Source organism: Pyrus communis, chromosome 11, assembly GCF_041283825.1.
Source record: "Pyrus communis isolate YQ-2024b chromosome 11, ASM4128382v1, whole genome shotgun sequence".
Lineage (NCBI taxonomy): Eukaryota > Viridiplantae > Streptophyta > Magnoliopsida > Rosales > Rosaceae > Pyrus > Pyrus communis.
In genome coordinates, this window is record NC_142575.1 from 28,796,745 (window position 1) to 28,804,871 (window position 8,127).

The 8,127-nt window shown below is 39.4% G+C and overlaps 1 pseudogene across 1 annotated transcript; it reads right to left on the minus strand.

Moving 5' to 3' along the window:
• Window positions 1–2,556: 2,556 nt before the first annotated feature.
• LOC137742328 (transcription factor TCP4 pseudogene) lies at window positions 2,557–5,489 on the minus strand (annotated as a pseudogene). Its single transcript, XR_015953272.1, has 2 exons — window positions 3,041–5,489; window positions 2,557–2,934 (listed from the first exon to the last, which is right to left on the minus strand). The product of XR_015953272.1 is annotated as a transcription factor TCP4 pseudogene (transcript).
• Window positions 5,490–8,127: the final 2,638 nt, after the last annotated feature.

The window sequence follows — 8,127 nt, forward strand, 5'->3', positions numbered from 1 at the left end:
GGTATAACAAACCGTATTCTCAAGAGAAGTTTCTTTGAAATGTGGGGCGGAATATGGGCTGAAAGCTGTAGAGCAGAAAACCAGCATGCAGGGAAAAGATAAATAAGCTTTCACCTTACATGCGTGAGTGAACATATAGTATATTAGTTTCACCACAGCTTAATTAATATATTTTTTTAGTAATAACTAATATAATTGAATTCACATTATTCATTCATTACCCAAATGCTTTGTTAGGTCATCTAAATTCAGACATGAGATAAGGAGATGAGTTCACTATGACTGTGGCGTGCTCAACCATAATACAACGCCATATGAAAAGATACGTGATTTTGTATTAGTAGTCCAAAACGCTATGATATGGTGGAATAGTTTTCCCGTTTTGCTATATCTTACCGTAGAAATGATCCTAAAACCCAACAATACATTCTTAACTTAAAATCTTTCCAATCCGACTTTAAAAAGTAAAAATTGTGCAAACGTGCACACTTATCTAGCAACTCCATCTTGAACATGAATATTGCCAAGAGTGCTAAAAGTAGTAGTTTGTCGAGAGGATTTCCTTTCGAAGTGGGATTGCATGTGAGCACAATTGTAATGCAACTCAAATCCTAAACGTCCTACGAATAATAACAAAAAGCTAAAACCGATATTAACTCGAGAGAAATTATTTTTGAGAATCAAAGTGCGATTGCATGTGAGCACCATTGCAATGCGATTCAAACCCCAACCGCCATATGAAGAGTAACGAAGGGCACTAAAAGCGATTGTAACTCGAGAAATTCTTTTCGAGAATCGAAGTGGGATTGCATGCGAGCACAATTCCATCGCGACCTAAATCCCAACCATTTAATGAATAGTTACAGTGAGCGCTAAAAGCGATGGTAACTCGAGAGGAATTCCTTTTGAGAATCGAAGTGGGATTGACTGCCAACGCAATTTCAAAGCGACTCAAACCCAACCGTCTTATCTTCTAGGTGTCCGTTGAACTTGCACAAAAAAAAAAAAAAAAAAAAAAAAAATCGAAAACTCCATATTTGCACATGCACTTTCTATTGCAGTGTCACGATCTCAATAGAAGCTACCTAATAGATGTTTTATCTTGAAGGGCAAAAAAATTAAAAAAAAAAAAACCAAATAAAAAATGGATTTCCAGCTAGGGGCCTTAAAAGATTTTTATTAGGGCACTGAGATTTACAGGGGTTAGAGAGGGGAGGGGACCATTCTGGACAGATTGGCAAGTACCAGATTTTTTGGTGGTATCCATCTGTGTTTTCATTCTCTCCATAATTGAGAGTCTGTTTGTGATCATCCCAATCCCCACCCCTTCATGGCTCCCTCCTCCTCCTCCACCTCCTCCTCCTCCTCCAGATGTACTCCATTTAGCCCCACTTGGTCTTTTACCCTAATCATTTTAGTTCACATAGATCATGACCCTTAGATTCCTTCCAAAACATGGACGCACCCTTGTGTCAAAACTTAAATGTAACTTTGGAGGGTGCCTTGCCTACACCGGTTACAGGAGAGTGCAACTGTGATAGTGTCTCAAGCTAATAACAAAGTATTATATGGCAAAGTTAAAATTCACAACATTGCGTTATTGATTCAAGATACTACCGCAAGTCATATTTAGTGTGGTAAATCGTTGCAGTAGTTTTATGGACTAGGGTGATTATCACATCAGTTGGGTCCAATGTGGAACCGGGAGACATCAAAATACAAGGGGTCGCATACTTTTAAGAAAGATGTCCCTACAGATGATGCGGTCAGATACCCTAGCTAGTTGAACCAAACTAAGCTAGTTGAACCAAAAATTCTACCAGTTGAGGTAAAAAAGGGATTCAATGTGGGTAAAAAGGTTGACAATGATTCTTGTTGCAGTCAAAGTGCCGACAGGACCATGTTCAGCTCACACTAAATTGGGTAAATGTGTTTTTCAAGATTCATCAAACTATGCTGTCACTTTCACAAGAAACAAGAGATGTTTTAGCCATTTCAAAATCCTAGTCTCCACATTCAAATTTTACTCCTTATATGCTGCAATGCCAAAGCAGAGCAATATGGAGCTAAAAGGGAAAACCCTGCTTAAGTCGGGAATTTACCAAAAAAATGGACTTAAACAACAAGCTACGAGTCTACTGCATCCCCAACAATTTCTACTGCTTATGGAACATGACTTTCGTTCCGTCTTCGGAAACCAGGAGAGGGACTTGCATGAAGCGAAACAAAAGGATTGATATACAAAAGCCAATGCATTCAGCTTTCAATTTCTTTTTGCAGGATTGAGCAAGCTGCTGAGGACTTTGAACCCTTTCACTGAAAAGTAGTAAAGAACAAAAGAATGACACAGGGAACTAGAGGCTACTCTTTCTCCTAATGAGAAGTTTACTATTTCCAAATAGATGAAGAAAAAAGGCCTTAATTCCCTTTGTGCTTCTCTCTCATTTCTGGAGTGAAAGAGGCTAAAACCTGCAAATTTCCTATATAGGGTGATATGGGGTTCTCTCAATCTTTTTCGGAACAATTCCGATTTTGGGGTTCGGGTTTGTGCTAATGTATCAAAACACACAGAACTTCCATTTAACTCTACGAATGAAAATAAAGCAAATTAGCAACATATTGCTAGTCTAGCAACAGAAACACAAACCAAATATAAAGCAAGCAAAAAGTTTGAGCTTTAAGTGCTCAACTCAAACATGTAAACAGAGCTGCTACAACAACATAACAAGCAACAAACTGATGAAATGAAAGCTAAAACGAACCGAGGGAGCGGAAAAAACCCGAAAATGCACTCAGATTTCTTCTTCCCAAGGCGTATGCCATTGAACCAAAGCGACCGAAAAATCTTCTCCCTGGCCACATCTGAATTGGGAATCAACAGGTAGCTCTTGTAATCTCCCTGTGGAAGGGAGAGATGAGATGAGAGCTTGAGCCCTGCAATGACAAAAACCAACACAACAAGCACACAATGTGTGAAAATTGATCCAAAACAAGCAAAACAGGGGATAAAAATCAGAACCAAAATTTACTAAGGTAGCACCTTTTGCAGAGAAGTTCAGTCTTTTTGTTTCGGTTCAATGGCGAGAATTGGAGGAAGCAGAGGACGGCTTGTCAGAGATGCCGTCGTGCTCCTCCTCACCGTGAATTCGTGCCGGGATGTGGAAGCCGGAGAATTCACCTCCGGAGGTGAATCCCATACTGGAAAAGGACGGTTGGTGATGAATGGATTGCGAGATTTGATGATGATGGTCGTGAGAAATGGATCGTTGGTTTTGCTGGTCCATCATCCAAGCACGGATTGACGGCGAGTTACTGGACTGAAGGGGTCCCCTCTGAAAAAAGAACTGGCTTTGGCCGAACAACGACGGCTGCTGCTGCTGCAAAGAACTAGTACTACTCTGCTGTGTTGGTAGCAGCGAGTTGAATGTAAACCCGCCTGACGACGACGATCCACCGCCGTTACCACCGCTATCTCCGTCTCCGCTGTTCCAAGCCACCATTCTCTGGAATCTGTTCATCTCTTGCTGCTGCTGGTTGTGGTGATGCTCTGCCCACGCGGCGGAGGACCCATCAAACCCGAGCGGGTTTTGGGATCCGGAGAAAAGGGATTGCTCGTTTTGATTGGTATGAGCGTGGTGCTGGTGGAGGAGAATTGGGTCTTGGAAGGATTGCAGGGAGAGGCGCAGATCTTGGCTCTGGCTGCTGGTTCTGGAGAGTAAATCAGGTGGGTAGTTCTGATGAAACTGTATCGTCGACGACGGAGCCTCGGCTGCAGCTGCGATTGCGGAAGCACCCGTTGGGAAAAAGGACTTTATGGTGTCTGCAATGGCGTCCGAGTCGAGCGACGGTGGGAGGAAAGTCAAGTTGCTATTTGGGTTCTGAACAATTTGCTGTTCCGAAACTCCACTCCCCACCATTGTTGTCCTTCGATTAGCAGACCCAATTGCGTCCACTCCTGCGAAGCAGTGGATGCCGGTCGTGGTCGGATTGTGGGTCTCCACGCCCGGAACCGACGCGGTGGTTGAATTCGAATATAGGTTCCATGAGGGAAGCTCGTCTAGCTCGTCTATGGCGGCCTTGGCCTTCTTGATTAGCCAATCGACGGCCTTGCTGGGTCGGTCGTAGCCGAGCCGGTCCTGGACGTCGTAGAATTGAATGGCGGTGTGAGCGGCGAGCCGGACGCGGCGGTCCCTCGGGCCTTTAGCCGTGCAGACCTTGCTGTGCCTGTCTTTCCGGCCCGTCGCCCGGACAATGTGGCTGCCTCGTACCACCTCCACGATGTCGGTGCTGACTACTCCTCCGCCCGAGGACGGCGGCCTTATCCCCAGGCGAGACGGCGTCGTTGCTTGGTGGTGGTGAGAATCCCCCATTTTTGATCTTGCATATTCGATGCTCTGTTCCCCCAAAGTTGAAGAAGAAGAAGAAGTGAAGCTGCGTTTCTTTGGAGCTTGCTGCTGTTCTTGCAGCTGCAACTGCTGGGTTTCTCCAAAGAAATGCTGGTGCTGGTGCTGGGTTTGTAGGTCTTGCTGGAAATACGGAAAGTTGAAAGCTTGGTGGTGATTCTGCTGGGTTTGTTGCTGGGTTTCTTCTTCTCCTTGGACAAGATGGTTAAAATTGAGAATTGGGTTTTGGTGGAGATAATGGTGGTGATTCCTTTGAGGATCCAGAGTCAGACCCTTGTGATTTTCCTCTTCCAGTTTTTAATGGAACAGTACACCTGCTTCTGCTTCTGCTTCTACAACAATTACTTTTACAAATAGACTTCTTTTTGCTAGTGGTTTTTCTTTGCTGCTGGGATCTCCTGATGCTTGTGCTGCCACCTCTCCTCTGAGCCCTGAAGCTGCTTCTGCTTTTCCTGCTTCTGGCTCTCCCAAAAGCCTCTGTGATTCAATGTTTTCAGTTCCATATCACGAACACCCCCACCCCCACCACCATAATCTAAACCCAAACCAGACTGAAAGAGAAAGGCTAAACCAGCTCCCCTGCCAGCCTAACCCATCTCTCTCTCTCTCTCTCTCTCTCTCTCTCTCTCCCCTTTTGGTATTTGTGCCTCTTAATTGTACACTTCTTCAGCTTTATTATGTGGACTGACTAACTTAATTACCAGAACTGTTTATATATAGGGGTTAACACTACCCAGCAGAGCAGGCAAACCCAACAACAAGAAGACTAAATCCCAATTTCTAGAGAAAGAAAGTGAGAAATTGGGGGAATTAAAGGGAGGAGAGCTGGAAGAGGAGAGAAAAATTACACACTTTAAATTGTTTTCTCCTCCTATATGTACAGGTGGAGTTGATGATGGCAGTGGTAAGGGTGGCAGTGTTTGGTCAGAAAGAGGATTAAAGATCTCTGTGATCTCATCATTGCGTCTGCTCTCTCTCTCTCTCTGCTTTCATTGTACCATATATCTGCACCTCCTTCACAACACTTCAACTATACAAAATACACGGAAAGAAAAGGTAAAAAAGAGTAAGATTCTCCTTCTTTTTATTTTCATTCCTTTCTCTCGTCTCCTTTTATATTTTATTTTATTTTTTGTTTTATTATTTTTATTAAAAAAATATAAAATATTGATGTAATTTAACCGTAATCGTTTAAGTAGGAGATTATTAAACTATTTTCTTCTAAGTTTTCTCCATTTCTTTCAATCAGTCAACTCCAAAATTTAATTCCCCCCCCTTCAGATTTGGATCCCATTCGAATTCAATTTGTTAAGATTATAGAGATTCTCACATCGTAACCGTTTATCGTATATTGTGCGGCTAGAAATCATTTTGAATTTTTTTATTTAAAATTAAACACAAATAGTATCTAACGATGATCGCACGATATACAATAAACAGTCATGATATTAGAATCCCTAGGCTCCTCATAAAGAAGATCCTCATCCCTTCCTTTCAGTTCCTTTTAACTCTCCATTTTTTTTTTTACAATTGGATATACCTGTATTCTCTCTTTGTAAATAACATATTTTGATCTAATAAATTTCATAATCCGACTTGTTCAAAACTTTTTAATTTTTATTTATGTATCACTTATACAAAAAATTATTTTAATCTGAGATCATTTAGTCATTCAAATATATAAACAAACTTACTATGTAAATACCAAATAATATATTCATAATGAGTCGTTCATTTGTTTGATGCGTTTTGGATGATTAAATGATCTCTAATTTGAATGATTTTTTGTAAGAATGATCTATAAATGAAGATTAATAAATTGAACGGTTTCGATCAGTGAACTTATCCAATCAAGACACGTTATTCACATATAGGAAGTATGTGCATTCTTCGCATGGTGAGATGCATTACTCTTTCCAATTTTACTTTCTTTTTGTTTTCTGCCTATCAGTACGGTCTAGTAATTTTCTTCATTAAATTGTGTATAAAATATCTAATCGTTATAGTTGACGTATTATGTGGGTTAGCACAAATATCCTCAAGGCACATAGGTTTTAAAGCATATCACACAAACATATCTTCTATGTTTGCTTTCACTATGATCCCCACAGCACCAATAGTATAATATTATGTGATAAAATTTAAACTCGTGGCATTGCATACAAAGTCTTTACCTACACTAATCTTGTACGGCTTAAGAGCTGATCTAATCAGATAAATCTCTCGAAGCTTATCTCCTGCCTCTCTCTCCCTCTCTCTCTCTCTCGAGGTTGTTTTAATTTTCAGGGTTTTACTTGGTGGGCATAAGTTAGAACCGTTGGTTTGAGGTCAAGGGCACTCACCGTCTGCAGGATGCTCTGGTAGATTAGATCCTTTATATGCCACCACCCACGCCTTTTGAAAGTGACACCCCCCTTCAAACTTTTTATGCTCTCTCTCTATCTCTCTCTCTCTCTCTCTCTCTCTCTATCTCTCTCAGACAGAAGGGTTAAGCAAAAGCAACAGCTTATCTTTTTCTGTATTTTCCTGCATTTTCTTTCTTTTTCTTTTTTTTTTTTTTTTTTGGTAGAAGTATTTTCTTTCTTTTGCTAAGCCTCAGTGTCCTTCTTTCAGATTACTTTTTTTGTTAATTTGTATTCTGGTTTACTCATTACTTTACAATTTACATGGTGTTTTTGGGAAATGTCTTTTCTTTTCTTCTCATACTACTCTTTTTAACAAATTAATGTAATCTTGTACGGATGAAAAGATTTTAATGTATAAAATTAGCATCTTTAAGTGAAAAATAAAGATGGTATAAAAGTAGCATATGGAAAAAAAATATGTTTATATTATGCTGTAAACCCTGCAATGATTGTGGTTGTCAAAAAAGTTGAATGTCAGAGGAGGTTTTGGACTAAAATGTTTTATATGATACTTATGATAGATTAAAAAATAAGAGAAAGTTGTGCGAAACTTGGTTTGTCATTGAATTTTATTGTGTAATACTGCAATCCATTCAAAACTCGTCATATGACATGTTTTAAATATAATCTTTTTCATTATTTATATTTAAAATTCTCATAATCATTAACTAATATAAACCATGAGATCAATCTAATTGTGTTGCTCAGTTTCCCTAACCAATAAGAGATTGGGTTTAGGGTTTAGGAATCTCTATCCAATAAGAGAATAGTGCTTTGCAAAAGTATCACCATATTGTGAGAATTTACCTTTTTTCAAAGAAAAAAGTCTAGTCCTAAAAATGCATAGTTTGAGAATGCTTGTTGCTTTTTTACTTATATACGAGCGGAATGTATGACTTAAGCTCGATGAGGGTTTTCTTCCAATTTTATTGGAAGTCCTCAAAGGAACGAGTTTTTTTATTATCTACTAGTATATGGGTACACACAGAGTGTGTGAGAAAATTTTTTATTTTTGTTTTTGAAATAGGAGAGAGGAAGAGAGTAATAGAGAATGTGAGAGTGAGAAGTTTTGTTTTGTTTTGTTTTGTTTCGTTGTTTTTTTTTTTTTTTTTTCCATATTTCTTATTCATGTTCTATTTTAATTAGAGGATTAAAATGGTAATTTCACAGGATTTTGGTTGACAATGAGTGTTTTATTAAGAGAGCTACTAGACACATCACATTGTCTTATTTTTCCACTCACGTTATAATCTCACCCACCTTAAAAAGTTAAAAAATTAAAATGTTATTTCCCCTTCAACTATTATTCCCAAAATAAC